Source organism: Schistocerca piceifrons, chromosome 2 (assembly GCF_021461385.2).
Source record: "Schistocerca piceifrons isolate TAMUIC-IGC-003096 chromosome 2, iqSchPice1.1, whole genome shotgun sequence".
NCBI lineage: Eukaryota > Metazoa > Arthropoda > Insecta > Orthoptera > Acrididae > Schistocerca > Schistocerca piceifrons.
The window spans coordinates 648,200,741-648,222,443 of record NC_060139.1 but is presented as its reverse complement, the minus strand read 5'-3'; positions in this window follow the sequence as shown (position 1 = coordinate 648,222,443).

The following is a 21,703-nucleotide window of genomic DNA, read 5'->3' as shown; positions in this document are numbered from 1 at the left end:
ACGTTTGGCTAGGTTGGCAGTTTCACAGCCAGCAGTTCAAAGCGAGCCGAAGGGCACCATTAACTTAACGTAGGCTGTAAAGGATGACTCAGGCGACAGGTAGGACAGTATTCACCGAAGGCTGTTGTGTGTACTGGATAGGGCGAGGGGACGGCCGTCGCCAGCCGACACAATGCGGACAGCAGCTAACGTCGCGACCGTCCAGACAGCCGCAGAAGAGTCGGATCCTGCACAAGATGACCGCGGCTCCCACGTTCCTACCGCGTTTTTCTGCGGCGGTAGCGTCGTAAAGTACAGTAAAGGTCCCAGAAGACGGGCAAAAATGAGACTTAGGCGGAGAATGCAGAGAAGACGGCGCCAGTCTGCCGATTGGAGAGCAATATACCGGTGGACGCTAAGTAGGCTACGTGAAATCTACGCGTATTTATGGCTCTATGTTGTCAAGAGAACATTGCTGTGGAATTGTCAGGACTTTATAAGTGTGAGACTGCAACTTGAAAGGTGGCTACACTGAGTCACAGCGCCAGAGATTGCGCCAAAGAGTATTATTCCGCCGCCTCCACTGGCGCAGTAGTTGTTCAGAGAATGTCGAGAGCACTTGTAGTTCAGAGGTTGCCGTGGGCAGTGCTTGTTGAGAGGATGTAGAGAGCAGTACTAGTTGAGAGCATGTCGTGTGCAGTTATTCTTCTGCTGGCCGAGAGAGTTGATGCTGTTCGGTTGGTGTAATGTATATATGGAAGATATTGCAATGATCACAGGGTATTTTTCGTCGATATATATGGAGGTAACAAAATTTTTTTTATTTCAAATCTCCTTAGTAATAATGCCTCTTGGTCACAGGTTCAATCAACAAAGCATCTGGCTCGTGTTCATGTATTAGACTTGTGATTCTGGTTTCTATGTGCAATTATAGTATTTGTGGTTTTTCAATTAGTTCATTGTAAATGGTGTTTAAAATTTCTTCTCGTATTGAGGAAGAACCGTGTCGGATACATGTACGTTGAACCACACTACCACACACAGAAAAGTTACACTTGTGCTTAGCTGTTTCGTAGCTTTTATAGTTGCAGGGGACTTAACTAATCAATTGTGTTAACGGAAATTTCCTTTCATTCTTTATTGTTATTTTATGCAGTCAGATTGCGTACTAATACTAGTCAGGGCCAACCGGTTACGAGACTTCGTAACCGGACTCACAGCTACTAAAATTATTTTTATTTTATAATTAAGCCCCCATGCACGAGGCGACCGCTGCTTCGGATCGTCCCTTGGAATTCTTTTGATAGTAAAAATAGCAGACAGTAGTATTGTTGTAGTAATTTGTAGTTTAGTAATTGTAGTCTATATTGCACGTATAGATTTTGTAATTGAACATTTGTAGTTGTCTTGTCATTCTTATAATGGTATTTTTGCAGAATTTAATTTTTGATGAGTTGTATACGGGTTTGACTATTTTGTGCAATTTTGAAGGTTTTCATTGTTCGTTAATCGTGTCTGTGGGGAAGAATTTCGTGTGGATGGTATTGTTGGTGATAAAGTGTTATATTGTGTGTAATTTTAGTATAGTGACGAGTTTTGTATGTTTTGTAAATGATTACGCGATCGATGAAAAAGGCAAAAATGATGGATAGTCAGAATAACGAAATTGTTAACATGGCGAACTCGGCAACACAGGAGAACAGTAGGATGAATAATGAAGTAGAAAACAATTTAATAAGCCGGGAAAATAGCCCGGAACCAGTTCAAAATTTTTCACAATCAAAAAATTCACAGAATACGAGATTAACGATAGAAGATTCTGAAATAGTATCGAACACAGATAGCTTTACGGCTATGCCGAAGAAAGTTAGTTTTACAGGAAATGTTAGGGGCGAAAAGAATTTCGAACCAGCTAATATGGAGCAGTTGATGAGTGCAATATTAAATCTGGGATCACAAATAGGAACAATTAAAACTGATATGGGAACAATGGAAACACGGTTAGACTCACGAATAGGGACATGTTTCAAAAACATGAAAGATGAATTAAAGAAAGAAATTAGAGAAGAAGTACAAGCGATTTTGAATGCTCACAATAATAGATTAATTTCAATAGAAATTAGACAAAAGGAACAGGATAGAGAACAGGAAGAAAGAGATCGCGTGATAGTACAAAAATTTTCAGAGTTAAATCTTCAACGTGCACACGATAAGAAAGAAATATTTGAAAGAATTGAGGAATCCATATAAAATGACAGAATAAATAACCTAACACAACTAAATGTGTCAATACTGAAACCCGAGTCGCGACACGTACAGAAGACGTAAATAAACAGAAAGAACAGATAGGTGACTTATCGGAAAGAGTCGAGGAGATTTCAGGTAAATTGACATGTTTTAGTTTAAATGGGGACAGAGATTCAGATGATACAGCTCCATTGCCATTTGCAGAAACCGAAGAGTACCAGAACATAAATAAACATGTTGAAAATCAGGGAAAATTTAATGAACGCGTTAAAAGGGAATTTAAGACGTTACGAAAGTAAGTCAAACAAATTGAAAGCGAAATCGTAGGAAAAGACAGTGGAAGAAATTTAGAATCACAGATAGCAGCGGGTTTGGAAGAAAATAATTTATTTTATTTGCGAGATGGAACAAGAGAGCGCCAGGCGCGCGAACTTGACAATAATCGACATTCGGACTGGGACAGATGCGGTAGGTCTTTGTCGCCACGAGGCGAAGACTTTGACTATAAACACTTTTTAACTGTTCGGAATTTTAAGATCTTTCGCAATTCCAAGAATGACATACGTCCATGTTCATGGTTAGATCAATTTATGTACGCACTTCCACCAAATTGGCCACTAAGTCACAAACTGGAATTTATTGTGGCTATTTATGTCCTCAGGGGATTCACTACACCAAGTGAATATGTGCTGTAGCGTGCACAGGGCCCTGAGCTGTAGTGGTGCTATTTCCATTTTAGTTTTCTGCACTGCTGCCTACTCTTTTACTGTTCTTTGTATCTATCAAAACAACTCTTCAACTATCAATCTGTCTAGAAAAGGAGTAGGTAAAGAATAACCGGATATGACTATTTTACCCAAAAGTGATTTCGGAAATTACCGTTTGGACTTACTGTATCTTCAGAAGCATTCATTCGTGGTTTAAATGAAATTTTACCTGTTTATCTTCGTAACAATATTACTTCATATGTTGACGATATTCTTATTGCTAAACTTTCTTGGAGTGAGCATAATAAAATTTTGGATTCATTATTACGTATTTTTGCAAGAGTTGGCATTACAGTGAGCTTGGAAAAATCTGGATTTGGTCGTTCTCAGGTGAAATTTCTTGGTCATATTATTTCTACAGAAGGTATTCTTCTTGATCCAGAGAAACTAGACACTATTCGTAATTATGCTGTTCCTACTACAAAACGTGATGTTCGTAGTTGCCTTGCAGTCTATATTTTTCTTAGACGCTTTGTTAGATTGGACAATTTGGCCACACCTCGTTTATGTGAACTATCTGGAAAGAATTCTAATTGGTGTTGGGATGAGGAAGCTCAATCAGAATTTGAACAACTTCGTGAAGCTTTAGTTGCTGCTCCACTTATTTCAGACCCGGATTTATCTAAGGATTTTTGTTTGGCGATGGACTCATCATACAAAGGTCTAGGTGCACATTTATTTCAAGAGATAGAAGAAAATGGCATTGTAGTACAGAAAACTATTGCATTTGGAAGTCGTGTTCTCTCTAAATCAGAAAAGAATTATTCGATTACGGAACTTGAAGCTTTGGCTGTTGTTTGGGCTTTCACAAAATTTCGCATATTTTTGTATGGCAGACATACTAAGGTTTACACCGATCATCGAGCTCTGGAATTTCTTATGTCAACAAAATTAACACATGGAAGATTGTCACGATGGGCGCTGTATCTACAGGAATTTGATTTTAGTGTTGTTTACATAGAGGGTTCTTCAAATATTATTGCTGATGCTTTATCACGTGCACCTATGGATTTAAAGTGCTGAGGAGGAACGCAAAGAAAACAATTATTGTTTGGTGTATATTCAAGGTGTTGCGTTTGAAAATTTTATTTCGTCTTCGCTCCAGGACATCGCTATGGAGCAAAACAAGCATCCAATCTGGAAGGACATTAAGGAGAAGTGGAGGAGAATGGAAAGCGTAGCGATTAGACAGTACTATTTAGTTTGCGATGATAATCTTTTTAAACGAAAATCGGTTGACAACTCTGGTTAGTTTGCATTCCTGATGAGTGGGTTAATAAATTGATTTGGTATACACATTTCGGTTATGCACACATTGGTCCCAGAAAATGTTTTCATAAATAAATTGCTACTTCAGTAATATGGAAAAACGTATTCGATTTGTTCTTGCCAAATGCATATTATGTCAAAAGGCTAAGCCGCCAACTATTTCTCACAGAGCACCGTTGTTTCCTATCATTCCAGCGAAATTAAAGGAGATGGCTGCAGTCGATTTGTTCGGTCCAGTGGTTCGTTCTACAAATGGTTTTGCGTACGTTTTGGTAACAGTGGAATTGACATCAAAATATGTGTATTTTACACCTTTACGCAAAGCAACAGCTCGTTCAGTATCTAAGGCTTTCATCAAACATTTTCTTAAAGAAGTGGGTCATGTTGATAAAGTTATATCAGATAATGGGTCACAGTTTCGCTCTAAAATTTGGCTTCGTACTCTATGGCGTCATAAGATTAAACCAATTTTCATTTCACTTTTTCACCCTCAATCTAATGCTTCAGAGAGATGGGTGAAGGAAATCAATAAATTGCGTCGTCTTTATTGTCATCAGAATCACAGAATGTGGGATCAGTATCTTCATATTTTTCAAAACATTCAGAATGAACTCCCTAATGATTTAAGTTCTTTACCACCTATATTGATATTAAAAAATAAAGAACCGACAAATCGCATTTCTGAAATCGTTCCTTTTCCGCCTGCACGGAAACTGCGGCATTCTGAAGTTGTCAACCTGGCTCTACAAAATATTGCATCTGCGGCTGCTAGAAGAGAGAAATCAGCTAAACGTCCTGGTCGTTTGAAAACATTGTCAGTGGGTCAAAAGGTGTTAATTAAGTCTCACCGTTTGTCTCACAAAGGAAACGGCTTGTGTCGCTAATTTTTTCTGCTTTATAACGGTCCATATTGAGTTCGCAAAATTATTCATGATAACACTGTCGAAGTAGAAACTCTTAAATCTCGGCGCTCTAAGGGAATACATCATATATAGAACGTTAAAATTTTTGTGGAATGACATGCTTTTGAGAAATTAACAGTTATACGTCAACATGCAGAGAATATAAGGATACCGCGCCGTGTTCTGGCGGCGGCACATACTCAAAGCAACAGTCAAGTCTGCGCGCCGCACAAGGCAGTCGTTGACCGCAAAGAATTACTTCCTACGTCAGGCGTACCTACAGCTGATCGAGCACTCAGTGCGAATGCACTGGCAGCCCTAAACAAATACACAGTTTAATTTCTCCGAATAAATTCAGTATAAAGCTATAGTGACTTGATAAATTATGTTATTAACGTTCAGTTTTTTTCAGGATTCAGTTGTATAAAATATTTAAGAACTTCAGGTAAATTCTGCGAGTGTCCGACGTTAAGAGGACTTGCTAACGAAAAATTTTAGGAAGAATGTAATTTCGAAGAAGAAAGTAATAAACTAAAAAGGTAACTATTAATTGAGTTTATTTTTTAGGTAACATTTCTACTTAGGTATGTACTTTATACGTAATTTGCTGCTCGCGATTACGTGATTTATACTTTGTGTTAACTGATTTTGACAATGATTGATCAATGAACAGGGTTGTTACTTATGTATATTATGCATCGCTTAGCTGCTGTGCTTTTTCACTGATGTCATATTTTTTTATTGTGTGCCTGCTGTGCTTATTTATTTAAATTTTAATTGTCACCTGATTAGTTGTGCTGATATGGTTATGTATGTAAGTTATACATTGTGATTTATCTGCTTGCGCCTTCATGTTTACTTATTAAGATTACATATGAACATTTATTTGCTTATGCTGATACGATGCTAATGACCTGTTTACTATGTAAGATATATATTTGCTGCTTTGCGTATGGATTGCATATTTACACATTTCTGTTGTGTTGTTATAACTACTCTTTAATTTGGTGTATAGAAATGCTGATATACGGTGTATGAACCTGGAGTTTAGGTCACAGTATGGTACAAATTATAGATTGGACGCTTGGCAGAGCCTCGTTGTAGGGATTGTGCTGCATCCACTTGTTGACATTCTGTTCTCTACTGGTATATTTACTCGCTATTGCATGTTTTGCTTACGCTCAGTGCTTTATATTTTAAGATAAGAAAATGAGCTGCTATAATTCTACCAACGACACTGATACAAGAAACTTCATTGAAGACACATGAGCTAGAGGTTTTATGGAAGCTGTATAAATTTATGCTAATAGAAAGGAAGCTAACGACATGAAATACCAACACTAGGTTTAGACCATTGACTGTTATTACACTGCAGTCATCGTGAGCAATTGAAATAGCAAGTGACACTTGACACAAGAAATACTCCACATGTTTGCTCCTGTTTTGGCATAATTCTTGAAGTGGTGTACACACTGTGAAATATTACTATCATTCACACTCCGTACTCGTACTTACTTACTGAAAGTTATTCAAACTAAAGGCTGTTAGAGGTCATGTATGCATTTCTTTTATTTAATGATGGACAAGGTAACCAAAATGTATTTTATAATTCATAATCAGTAGAAGATTTGGGTCAGGTGGATTACGCAGAGGTTGTGTGTGGACATGGTATCTTTGGATTGTATGGGATGATGAATTGAAGTCTGCACTAGGATTTTATCTGTACTTGTTCGAGGAGACTGACTAGAGGAAAGAGTTGTTATGGAAGTGAAATGCTATTGGTGATAAGGTTTATATGAATCCACGTATTGAAGAGGTATTGAGGCATTGAGATTGTGTGAAGTTGATGGTTATTGGAGTTTTGGTGGACAGGAGGTAAGGTAAATGGTATTGATGATAAGGTTTATTGTATCGACGTAAGAGGTATTATTGAAGTATTGAGACTATGTGATGCTGATGATTATTGGAGTTTTGGTGGATAAGAGGTAATGTAAGTGAGGAGCATATATTTTTTTGTTGGTTTATATGGAACAAGGAGGATGAAGATGGCAGGCTAGAACACTCAAGTGGAAGGAAGATTGTCTACACACACACTTTTTTAAATGAATAAGCAGTATATACTTTTTTTTGGAGAGGGGAAGTATTTGCATATCTTGGCATACTGACAGTTGTTCAGCAACTGTACATTTTGATTTGGCTTGGCAAACATTGGTCTTGACAGGATGACTATGACGTTGACTAACTATTATTGACTGTTATACACTGTTGCGACTACTACTTGATACACATGTTGAACATCAAATTTTGACAGAATTGCATTTACACAGTTATCACTATTCAATTACACAGTAGTACTTAATGTGGATGAAAGATGAGTGAGTGTGTTTTGTGTGTTTTCCTTTCCTAATCCCAAATAATTGGTACCGACCTATCTCCTAAATATTATTTTACTTGTTTGTCGTGGCTTGCACTGACACCCATAAATATTATAGGTTTACTGATATTTGTGTATTTGTAATATTTAATATGACAATTATCTGATATAATTTGTGTGTTTATTATAATTTGTATGTTTAGTGTAAGAGCATTGATAATAATTTTGTAAAAGCAATTGTGTGTGCATTTAAACTGTTGTTGGTGGTTACCCGTATTAACATTGTTGGGTGCCACTTGGAAATGTTTAATTTCTGCTGATGAACTCTGATGAACTGTCTAATTAGTGATAGAGAATATTATGGACTGTTACCTGCACTTGTTCAACATTGATGGGTGCCACTTGGAAATGTTTAATTTCTGCTAATGAACTCTGATGAACTGTTTAATTATTGATAGTGAATATTATGGACTGTTACTTGCACTTGCTCAACATTGCTGGGAGCCACTGATGGAACTGCTTCTACGTTGGTGTCTGCGCCTGCTCGCCATTGCTGGGTGCCACTGTTGGAGCTATTTAAATACTGCTGATGAAATGTTATGAGACCGCTATTTGCACCTGTTGACCTTTGCTGGGTGCTACTGTTGGAACTGTCAACTACTCTGAGGAGTGCTACTTGTTTATTGAACTATTGAAAAGATTTTATGTGAATATTTGTATAAACTGATTTTTTGTGTATTTACTGTCTATGAAATGTTATGAGAATCTTACCTGCACCTATTCGTCATTGCTGGTGCTATTGATTGAATAATACTTGTGTAAACTATTATGTAAAATCACATGTATGCAGGCATTTGTATTCCTCACTGTATTTTATACATTAGGTTATTGAAGGGTCAGTGCAAAGCCAAAATTTATTTAGTTATGTGATATTTACTTATTAATATCGTCTTTTATTTTTGTCTGTATTTTTCTGACGAATTTGGTATTATTTTCACCACCAATGCTGGCAAAAATACCATCAAATTCTATCCCGTGGAGGAGAGGCATATGAAAGGTGGCTACACTGAGTCACAGCGCCAGAGATTGCGCCAAAGAGTATTATTCCGCCGCCTCCACTGGCGCAGTAGTTGTTCAGAGAATTTCGAGAGCACTTGTAGTTCAGAGGTTGCAGTGGGTAGTGCTTGTTGAGAGGGTGTCGAGAGCCGTACTAGTTGAGAGCATGTCGTGTGTAGTTATTCTTCTGCTGGTCGAGAGAGTTGATGCTGTTCGGTTGGTGTAATGTATATATGGAAGATGTTGCAATGATCACAGTGTATTTTTCGTCAATAGATATGGAGGTAACAAAATTTTTTTTATTTCAAATCTCCTTAATAATAATGCCTCTTGGTCACAGGTTCAGTCAACAAAGCATCTGGCTCGTGTTCATGTATTAGACTTGTAATTCTGGTTTCTATGTGCAATTATAGTATTTGTAGTTTTTCAATTAGTTCATTGTAAATGGTGTTTAAAATTTCTTCTCGTATTGAGGAAGAACCGTGTCGGATACATGTACGTTGAACCACACTACCACACACAGAACAGTTACACTTGTGCTTTGTTGTTTCGTAGCTTTTATAGTTGCAGGGGACTTAACTAATCAATTGTGTTAACGGAAATTTCCTTTCATTCTTTATTGTTATTTTATGCAGTCAGATTGCGTACTAATACTATTCAGGGCCAACCGGTTACGAGATTTCGTAACCGGACTCACAGCTACTAAAATTATTTTTATTGCATTTCATTTTTTTTTAATTAAGCCCCATGCAAACTTTCTCGTCCCGAAAATACCAATAGCTGGTCTGACATATTTATAAAGCAGGTAGGAATCTTAGGAGGGTCGTAGGAAACAACGTGCTGTAACACAATGACGCACTCGGTTGAGGAACCGACAGCACAGAGCCAAAACAAGTTACTTTATTTAGTTGTAGGCCTCTGGGTGCAAAAATGAGGGAATTTCATTGATCAGCCTGATTGATGTAGCAGTTTTGGAAAATTATTGAGATGTGGGAGGACGCTCCAGGAGAATCGACACTTGTCGTTGGGTGACTGCTCGTGAGAAGCTAGGACTGGCTGTGGAAGAAGGGGCGAATGCTACGAGGGAAGACAAAAGGATCTACGGAGACACTTCGTCCGCTGTTGGTGAGAGAAGCACTTCGAATTCTGCTCGCAGTATTCGGTGTGAGAGGTAGTCGTTCACTTTGCAGCTCCAACTGGAGCATTTACGTTAGGTAGCTCTTTCGGATTCACAGGAATCGTCCGACACAGCGCCCGCCGACAGTAGCACTGGCGGACAGCACAATACCGCTGTTAACACAATGGTAAGATCGGCGACCGGCGTCGGCATGTACAGGTCGCAATGTACTCAGTACACGTTACGGTATTCATGTGCAGGAGGAAGACGCCATTCTGCCATCCGTAATTTTACGAACTCAAATTTTGGCAATCACTGTCGTCAGATCGCAACCTACCTATCGCTTCCTTGTCTTGAACCTCCACCGACCTTGGTTACTTGTAATTATTTCATGTTCTTGTGGTAATTTGTCAGTGAATAGGATGTTATTAAACATGTTCGTATTATACTTCAGTGCAACTACTGCACTCGTTTTATGTGAGGATCTATAATAAACAATAGAATTTATGATAAGTTTGATTTCCGTTACATATGCATCTCACCTACTCACAAAATTAAATTATAGTGTCACTGCACCACCACCCTTTTGAAGTCTGAATGGCCGTGATTAGGCTTTAATTAAAAAGCCTTGAATACCAAATGATAATTCAGTCTTCGTTGGGCATCTACATACTGATACGGCTTAATTACCTAAAGGCACAGTCGGTGGGATAGTACAGTTGTTGCATCTATAATATCCAAAGCAGTCTAACACCCTGATCTAGGACAGCTGTCACACTTCACATCAACATAAATAATGTAGTCGCCACGTAAAACTGGGTCCCAGCAGATGTGATAAAACACAATAGCCTAACGAAACCCAAAAGCAACAGGAATTTGGTGTCTGGGGACCTGGGCAGCGAGACACCAAAGTGGAAAGATTTGAGGATTCTTGCGTGATACTTCGTCCGACTATATACGTTTTGTGGTTGATAGTGGTTTTCAGATAATCGCAAGATATCTACATCTACATCTACATGGATACACTGCAAGTCACATTTAAGTATCTGGCAGAGGGTTCACCGAACCACCTTCACAATTCTCTGTTATTCCAATATCGTATAGCGCGTGGAAAAAACGAACACCTGTATCTTTCAGAACGAGCCCTGATATCCCTTATTTTATCATGGTGATCGTTTCTTCCTATGTATGTCGGCGTCAACAAAATAGTTTCGCATTCGGAGGAGAAAGTTAATGATTGGAATTTTGTGAGAAGATTGCTCCGCAATGATGTCCATCGCAAATACTGTATCATTTCAGTGACACTCTCTCCCCTATGTCGCAATAATACAAAACCTGCTGTCCTTCTCTGAACTTTCTCGATGTAACAACTCTTGCAACTTTCAACTTTCGTACATAGAAAGATATTGATCTGTGCTGGAACAGAGCTCAGCTCATTGGGTAGCTCTCATGCAGACTTACTCTTGAAGCCTGATCTTAATTTCCAATACAGTAGCGATTTCAGTGATTGCAAAAGGGGTCTATAGTAGTAGAAGCGTATTTTTAGTCTTGTTTCATTGAGTGAATAAAGTTAAACAGTGACGTACATTCGTCAGAATGCCATTGGTTGACCTTAATTTTATCTCTCTCTCTCTTTTTTATTTTTTATTTTATTTTACATACGGACGCCTCACAGTATGAACAGTTGAAGGATACCTGCCCTGCCACCTCTATCATTTGGCTGCCACCTCTGTAATTAGGGAGAATATAGAATATATGCTCACCATGCCGACCCTCGCGCTTCCTCTTATAGGATGAAGTGAAAATATCCTTCAGTACATGGTAATCATCAAAGTGACAAACATTTAGGACAAGCGTACACAAACTATTATCTCACAACACGCGAGGTTTGATGCCGTAGGGTTGGTTATGAAAGAAAGGAGCTGAAACTAATACCTGTGTGTAGGAATAACACCACTGTCGCTCCCTTTTTTACATTTTACGTCAACGTGCCTCGGCAATGGTCGTCATAATTTGGGGATCGTTATGTTGATTTCGATCTGTACTCCTTCTCGATTATGACCTCTGAGTTACAGGTGGTAACTTTATGCAGTACTCTAACGCTAACAATATACTTAGCTTTTATGCCAGCTGTCGTCTTGATTTACCGAGCAATTGCTTTTGTGAGATTTTCCAAAATTATGGCAGCGAATATATGAATAGCGCGTCCTAATGGAAAGATTGAATCATCGCGAATTTAGGTAAAAACAGAAGATTGCTTTGGAGACAGGAAACAATGGGGATCCTTGCAAAGCAGCGACAATCAGTCTTAATCTAAGACGACTGTAACTCATTGCCACTTCTTCGTGTAGGGGTTTCATGTAAAGTACAATGGTTCCCTCGGACGCACAAGTTACTCTTCTGACGGAGAGGTAGCTGAGAGGTCTCTGCGCCAGTGCTTGAAAAGGTGTGACGGTGACAATTTGCCTGCGAACTTTCTGTTTAAAGAACTTCGTTAAAAGGTAACGGAAGTTTAATGGAACGAGGAGTTAAATGTGTTCTCGAATACTCGTTGAAAATAACGTAACTTAATCAGCGGCACCTTCTAGTTAAAATTAAAATCTCACTGTGGACGGTCACATTAAACTTGAAATTCGCTCATTTCCAGCCTGGTTAAGTTTATAGTTCGTTCGTTGCAGGGAACGTAGAATCCGACACAGTCTCGTAATCGGAAATGCTTGGAAACTGATTTTCACAGACAGACAGACACACACACACACGCACACGCACACGCACATAGACATATGCAGAAACATAGTCCAACCAAATTTTGAATACTGATAGGGACTGTTAATTGAGCATTTTGAGGCAAAGAATACTTAGTAAGGAAGAAAAGATATAGTGTAAGGTCCTTTCGACGTCTATTCCAATAAAGAGTCAGCAAAAGCTCGGACTGGAGAACCGTAGGGAAACAAATCAGTCTTTATCGATTTAGTGAGATCACGTAAAAGCCAATAGATCCCGAAAGCCTTGCGAGGATTTGAATCCTGGTCTTGGAAATGGGGGTGCAGAGCCCTAAACGCCGTCCCAAGACGTTCGTTAGTAACTTGTGGTCTCCTGTGGCTCGTTACAGAGTGAAAGGTTCGGTTCGTAACTGTGCTTACTTTTGTGTTAGGCTGTGCTGTAAAGACAGTGTAAAATACGCCAGACGACTCGATATGAAAGAGGACTGTTGGGAATGCTGCCTCCAGAAGTCGGTGCGTTGCACTAGATTTAATTGTGAAGCTGTCAGTGGTCTTCCAAAGTTTACACGAATATCAATATTGTACTCATACAGTTCACGGATGGTGCAGGTATTGCAGACAGTGAATTTTACGCGTCAAGTGGAGTTTAAAGTTTAGCTCCTACAACAACATACAGAAAATCACATGTTTCTAGTTGGTTTAGATCAGGCGAAGTAACCAAGAGAGACAGGAGAGGAGATTATAAATTAATGTCCCGTCGAGAGAAAGGTCATTATAAATGATGCATATGATTAGATTGAGCAAGAAAGAGGAATCAAACTCTGTAAGGATACAGACATCGATCCTGTTCTTGAAGGATCGAATCTACTCCTACACTTCTTTGTTACAACACTGCGGCACCACTGACGGGAATGGCTCTTAGGTCAGGTTGGTGCATGGAGATCGTCTGGAGCGAAAGGGTGGGTCAGGGCTGACAGAACTATCACGCGAGTAGGACGCGTACGTACGTATATGAGTAAAGCGATGGTGGTTAAAACAGTAATAATTATCTGGGGAGCTGTTATATAATTACGGGGCAGCAATGGTAAACCAATATAAGATCGTGACAAGTGAGACAGTGTAATTGTTGTGTGAGTGCGATCAGAACAAGCAGAGGTGTGATACTTGAAGTTAAAGACAAATAAATTAACTGTGTCGTTCAAAAGTGTTCACAAATTGCAGCCTCTTCGTTATTATTAGAAAACGTTGGAAGGGATTGAGTTATAGAACAGTATCGGAGAATAGATAGAGCATACGTCGTAGGCACATTGTCAGAACTTTACTTGTCGGCGCGTGTACCTTGGGAGTAAGTTAGCCCTCCAAGACTCGCTAAACTGGCTACTTAAGAATGTCCGACGCCTACTTTATCGACCAACCAGTCTATAGCACGAAATAATCATGTGTAAATCAATAAATAAAACGAAATGGCGGCTTACGATCTTTCGTGTCGTAAGAGTACGAGAGAGTGGAGCTCTCTTGTGAACAGCACATTGGAAGGCATCTCAATAATGTTCATGTCTGGGGAGTTCGCTAACCAGCGGAAGTGTTAAAACTCAGGAGAGTGTTCCTGGAGCCACTCTGAGCAATTCTGGACGTGTGAGGTGTCGCATTGTCATGCTGGAACTGCCCAAGTCCGTCGGAATGCACAAGGATGTGAATTCATGCAGATGATCAGATAGGATGCTTACGTATGTGTCAACTTTCAGAATCGTATCTAGATATATCAGGGGTCCCATATCACTCTAAATGCACACGCCCCACATCACAGAGCCTCTACCAGCTTGAACAGGCCCCTGCTATCATGCAGGGTCCATGGATCCATGAGCTTGTTTCCATACCCGTACACGTCCATCCGCTCGATACAATTTCAAACGAGACTCGTCCGACCAGGCAACATGCTTCTAGTCATGAACAATGCCAGTGTTGACGGGCCCAGGCGAAGCGTAAAGCCTTGTGTCGTCAAGGTTTCACAAGTGGACCCTCGGCTCCGAAAGCCCTTATCAATGGTGTTTCGTTGAATGGTTCGGACGATGACTCTTATTGATGGACCAGCATTGAAATCTGCTGCAATTTTCGGAAGGGTGTCGCGTTGAACGATTCTGTTCAGTCGTCGTTGGTCTCGTTCTTGCAGGTTCTTTTTCCAGTCCCTGCGGTGTCGGATATTTGATGTTTTACCGGATTCCTGATATTCACGGTACACTAGTGAAACGCTCGTACGGGAAAATCCCCACTTCGTTGCTACCTCGAAGATGCTGTCCCTTCGCTCGTGCGCCGACTATAACACCACGTTCAAACCCACTTAAATCGTGATAACCTGCCATTATAGCAGCAGTAACCTATCTAAAATCTGCAACAGACACTTGTCGTCTTATATAGGCGTGGCCGACGACAGCGCCGTATGCTGCCTGTTTACATCCCCCTGTATTTGAATACTCATACCTATACCGTTTCTTTGGCGCTTCAGTGTTTATGTATACTCGTGTATACGGTGGCGGCTTCCAATCCTTCGCGTCATACACACGCATTCTGTGGCTGGACAGAAAATAGAAATCTGAAATCTCCTAATTCCGAAAGGTTGTCCACTGTGTCACCGTATTCTGTCATATCTACAACAGATGACATATGCTGCCATGTTTTTGGTAAAGGAAACTTACGCGTACTGGTACTGTTAACGATTTTGTGATCGGATCTTACATACACTACCTGACAAAAGAAGTGAAACAATTAGAAGGTAACGTCTGATGTACACGTACACACCGCTGGCGATCTCCCTGTGTCGGATGAACGGCCACCACAGTACATTAGTATTGTTCGTGTTTAATATTCTTGCCACATCTGGTAGGTTATGTAAGGAGAGTGAACAGCGTCAGATGTTGAGTGATCACTGTGAAGAAGACGGAGATGCTGATTTTTCGTGTGAGACAGCGTTATCAACACATGACAGAACTTGAAAGGGGCCTCGCTGTGAGTCTCCATTTGGCCAGATGGTCGAATCTTGCAACATCTAGATTTGTGGTGCATTAGGATGTGACAGTCGCCCGATATTATAGTGCGCGGGATCGTGATAGCAGGCATGACCCTCGTCAGTGGACCACATGTGGTCACCATAAGGGAAAACGAAATGCTGTGCACCAAGCACATTGTAGCTCTTTCATATCTGCACCTGCCATCCGACAGTAAGTATGGACTCCCTCGAACAGTCCGTGTCGTCCAACACCATCGTTTGGAGACTACAAGAGTCGGCATAGAGAATTGCTATCCCATGCACTGTTTGCCGTTAACAAACATACGGTTGCATTGGAAGTGGTGTTACAACCGGATGGCATTAACTGCTGAAGAACTGCACCTCACAATGTTCAGCGATGAATCACGGTTTTACACTATCCTGGATGACCATCGTCGGCGAGTATGGCGGCCACCTGGGGAGACGTCCCATTCTTCCAGTTTCTGGAGAGGCATAGCGGTGCTACTCCGTCGTGTGGGGAGCCAGTGATTTCATTTCATGGATAGTAGTGATAGAGGGAGTCCTCATGGCACAACGGTAGGTCCCGCTCATCCTGCGTCCTCATGTGTTACCTCTCATCTCACAATATCGTGGTGCGGTTTTTCAGAAGAACAATACTCGTCCACAAATTCCATATGTGTCTATGAACTGTGTGATGTTGAGGTGCTCCCGTGGCTAGCTATTTCTGAGATATGTCCCTGCAGAACACGTGTGGGGCTAGCTCGGACATGACCTCTGTGCCAGTGCTTGTACGAGAGTGTCAAGGGCCATTTACAGCACATATGCGTCAACTTGCCTCAGCAGAGAGTATAACGGTTTTGTGGTACCCCTCCTGGCCGAATCAGTACATGCATCCAGTCCAGAGAGGGTGCAACCTCATACTGATAAGTGGGCTCATACAGCAAAATTTTTTGTAATTTGAGTTGATACTGTAATCACTCAGATAATATCACATACTCTCTCAGCCTGCGGAATTTCACTTGGTTTTCTTTTCCCCTTTTGGGCGCTTCAATCTTTTTGTATATTTCCAACACTGAACGGTGTTGGTTACAGTGGATTCCTTGTAACTGTTGTCCCAGGGCTGCTAGAAGATGCATCCCAGTGAGTCCTAGGCAACTGTTTCAAAGAGATAGAACACCAGAACAGTTTTTACTCAATGGCAGGTAGAACATTGATTATAGTGTAGACAACTGTAGACTGACCGTGCTCCTCATCCTGCTCTTCCATGAGCAGCTCAGACATCATTCATTACACTGATTGATTTCTTCTTGTGGGATCACTTGAAAAGGTTTTGTTTGTGGGCTCATGTGCAAAGCATTCAGTCAATACTCACAAGACTCTCGTTGCTAAGAAGCTCGTAACTACTGATCGTTAATCGTCTGAGATTCCTGAGAGTGTAAAATAGGCTCTAGTATGTCGATACGCAACCCATCATCACCACAGAGGCCGAAATTTTTAACATCTTTAGCACAGAAGCAGTTCTGCATTGCTGTGTATTGTCGGGTAACGGAAATGTGTAGTTTATAAATATTTATAATTTTTCTGTTTTATAATATTTGTATAACTTCTCGCGATATGTTCCTGCACACGTGAAATTTTCCACCGTTATATGAGTTGAAGTGTTGGAGCAAAAAGGCATAAGAGCATTTAACTGTGTGGTCCAAAACAAGCACTATGAATAAATGGAAGCATTGTTTTTATAAACACTCTTTATTACACATATTTATTCTGGTACGTGTAGGGATTCTCACTACAGTACACCCATAAAGACAACTGGGACAACAAACCGATCGAATGATTCAATATAAAATCACTGTACATGCAAAACACAGAAAAAATTGTTGATGGTATACATATGGTAAATGTTTCACGATGTCAAAATATAAACGGTAAATATTAGGAACGGTTATATTTGTGTTATGTCAGTGTGCCATGTAACTGTCATTCAAATTATACTCTCTGCTAAAAGAACACCAGTTTGCTTCAGTACCTAGGCAGCTGAAAAAAGGAAGGATATTAACAATCTAGCAAAATAATTGCTTCTTTCCCTGCTATCATTGACGAAAACATTATTTTGGTGTCATAAACTGCACGAAATGCTATACACCCAATATTAGTTCGGTTTATGTGCCCATCTTCTGTGTAGGAAACATATAATTGCAAAAAATACTGTTATGGTTTTTTGAACAATCCCTACGTTGTTTGATGAGAGTCAATGAGAACTCACTCTATTAATGTTTGGTATTTCAGGACGTAACGTTGTACTAATCCACCGTGTTTACTTTCGCATATAGCCATATGATATGTGTAATGAAAAGGACATGAAGCTACGGAACATCTACAGGATGTTACAAAAAGGTACGGCCAAACTTTCAGGAAACATTCCTGACACACAAATAAAGAAAAGATGTTATGTGGACATGTGCCCGGAAACGCTTAATTTCCATGTTAGAGCTCATTTTAGTTTCGTCAGTATGTACTGTACTTCCTCGATTCACCGCCAGTTGGCCCAATTGAAGGAAGGTAATGTTGACTTCAGTGCTCTACAGTACTAGCATCAAGCACATCAGTACGTAGCATCAACAGGTTAGTGTTCATCACGAACGTGGTTTTGCAGTCAGTGCAATGTTTACAAATGCGGAGTTGGCAGATGCCCATTTGATGTATGGATTAGCACGGGGCAATAGCCGTGGCGCGGTACGTTTGTATCAAGACAGATTTCCAGAACGAAGGTGTCCCAACAGGAAGACGTTCGAAACAATTGATCGGCGTCTTAGGGAGCACGGAACATTCCAGCCTATGACTCGCGACTGGGGAAGATCTAGAACGACGAGGACACCTGCAATGGACGAGGCAATTCTTCGTACAGTTGACGATAACCCTAATGTCAGCGTCAGAGAAGTTGCTGCTGTACAAGGTAACGTTGACCACGTCACTGTATGGAGAGTGCTACGGGAGAACCAGTTGTTTCCGTACCACGTACAGCGTGTACAGGCACCATCAGCAGCTGATTGGCCTCCACGGGTACACTTCTGCGAATGGTTCATCCAACAATGAGTCAATCCTCATTTCAGTGCAAATGTTATCTTTGCGGATGAGGCTTCATTCCAACGTGATCAAATTGTAAATTTTCACAATCAACATGTGTGGGCTGACGAGGATCCGCACGCAATTGTGCAATCACGTCATCAACACAGATTTTCTGTGAACGTTTGGGCAGGCATTGTTTGTGATGTCTTGATTGGACCCCACCTACGCTCATGGAGCACGTTATCATGATTTCATACGGGATACTCTACCTGTGCTGCTAGAACATGTGCCTTTACAAGTACGGCACAACATGTGGTTCATGCACGATGGAGCTCCTGCACATTTCAGTCAAAGTGTTCGTACACTTCTCAACAACAGATTCGGTGACCGATGGATTGGTAGAGGCGGACCAATTCCATGGCCTCCACGCTCTCCTGACCTCAACCCTCTTGAGTTTCATTTATGGGGGCATTTGAAAGCTCTTGTCTACGCAACCCTGGTACCAAATGTACAGACTCTTCGTGCTCGTATTGTGGACGGCTGTGATACAATACGCCATTCTCCAGGGCTGCATCATCGTATCAGGTATTCCATGCGACCGAGGGTGGATGCATGTATCCTCGCTAACGGAAGACATTTTGAACATTTACTGTAACAAAGTGTTTGAAGTCACGTTGGTACGTTCTGTTGCTGTGTGTTTCCATTCCATGATTAATGTGATTTGAAGAGAAGTAATAAAATGAGCTCTAACATGGAAAGTAAGCGTTTCCGGACACATGTCCACATAACATATTTTCTTACTTTGTGTGCGAGGAATGTTTCCTGAAAGTTTGGCCGTACCTTTTTGTAACAGCCTGTATATGCTACTAGAGATTACTTCGACTTTTACAGAACAGGAAACAAAAAGTTACTTTACATGGGTCAAGTGATTTAAATAAGTTTGCCACTTCATCTAACTGGTGTGAAATTACATTAGGTGTTCCACAGGGTTCAATCATGGGTCCCCTTCTATTCTTGATATATGTGACGACCTCCCTTCTTATCTGGAACAAGAAGCTGAACTGACACTGTTTGCTGATGACACAAGCATAATTATTAATCGAGTAAAAGAAACACCAATTGAAAATGATACAAATAAGATCTTTGGAAAAGTCATTAATTGGTTTTCTACAAATGGATTTGCTCTAAACTTCGAAAAAAACACAGTACATCCAATTTTCTGCTGCAAAAAGTACAGTTTCTTAAACAAATGTAACACATCAACAGAAGTTGATGTGTTCTTAAATAAGGAGATAATTCAGAGGCTTCCTTTACCAGGATACAGGTTGGCTGGCAGCTTTTCTAGGAGCTCTTTGCGGTGTGGGGGAGTAGCCATGTATGTGAAAAACGGTATCCCATTTGAGTCAATTGATGTTTCAAAGTACTGCACTGAAAAGGTGTTTGAATGTTGTGCAGGTGTGGTTAAATTTAGTGGAGCTAAACTTCTTATTGTTGTTATTTATAGATCCCCAGACTCCGATTTCACAACATTTTTGCTAAAGCTAGCGGAGGTTCTTTGTTCACTTTATAGGAAATACAAAAAGTTAGTTATATGTGGTGACTTCAATATTAATTGTATAAGTGATTGTGCAAGGAAAAGGATGCTGGTAGACCTCCTTAATTCATATAATCTTATGCAAACCGTATTCTTTCCAACGAGAGTGCAAGGGAACAGTAGAACAACCATAGACAATATTTTTGTTCATTCGTCATTATTAGAAGGGCATTCTGTTAGCAAAAAGGTGAATGGCCTTTCAGATCATGATGCACAAATTTTAAGTCTAAAAGATTTTTGTGCTGCAACACATGTTAAATATAGTTACCAACTTTTTAGGAAAGCTGATCCAGTTGCTGTACAGACTTTTGTAAACCTTATCAAGAAACAAGAGTGGCAAGATGTTTATAGTGCTGATACAGTAGACGATAAATATAATGCTTTCCTCAAGACTTTTCTCGTGCTCTTTGAAAGTTGCTTTCCGTTAGAACGTTCAAAACAGGGTACTAGCACAAACAGGCAACCTGGGTGGCTGACTAAAGGGATAAGAATATCTTGTAGAACAAAGTGGCAATTATATCAAAACGTTAGAAACAGTCAAAATCTAAATGCAGCAGCCCATTACAAACAGTACTGTAAGGTGCTTAAAAAAGTTATTAGGAAGGCAAAAAGTATGTGGTATGCAGATAGAATAGCTAAGTCTCAGGATAAAATTAAAACCATATGGTCAGTCGTAAAGGAAGTGGCTGGTCTGCAGAGACAGGTCGAGAATATAGAATCAGTGCATAGTGGGGATGTCCGTGTTACTGATGAGTCGCATATATGTACAGTACTTAATAATCACTTTCTGAATATAGCAGGTGAACTAAATAGAAACCTAGTCCCAACAGGGAATCATATAGCGCTCTTAGAAAAAAGTGTTCCGAGACTGTTACCTGAAATGCTCCTCCATGGTACTGACAAGAGGGAGATTGAGTTAATAATTAAATCACTAAAGACCAAGAACTCTCATGGATATGATGGGGTATCTAGCAGAATACTGAAGTATTGTTCCACATATGTTAGCTCAGTACTTAGCCATATCTGTAACTTTTCCTTTAGGAGTGGTCGGTTTCCTGACTGATTAAAGTACTCGGTAGTGAAGCCACTTTATAAAAAGGGAGACAGGGATAATGTTGACAATTATAGACCTATTTCTATGCCATTGGTGTTTGCTAAAGTTATCGAGAGGGTTGTATATACAAGGTTACTGCAGCATTTAAATTCACATAATTTGCTGTCAAATGTACAGTTTGGTTTTAGAAATGGCTTAACAACTGAAAATGCTATAGTCTCTTTTCTCTGTGAGGTTTTGGACGGATTAAATAAAAGGTTGCGAACATTAGGTGTTTTCTTTGATTTAACGAAGGCTTTTGACTGTGTTGACCACAAAATATTACTGCAGAAGTTGGAACATTATGGAGTAAGGGGAGTAGCTTACAATTGGTTCGCCTCCTACTTTAAGAACAGAAAGCAGAAGGTAATCCGCAATATTGAGAGTGGTAATGATGTTCAGTCCCAATGGGGCACTGTTAAATGGGGCGTTCCCGAAGGGTCGGTGCTGGGGCCACTGCTGTTCCTTATTTATGTAAATGATATGCCTTCTAGTATTACAGGTGATTC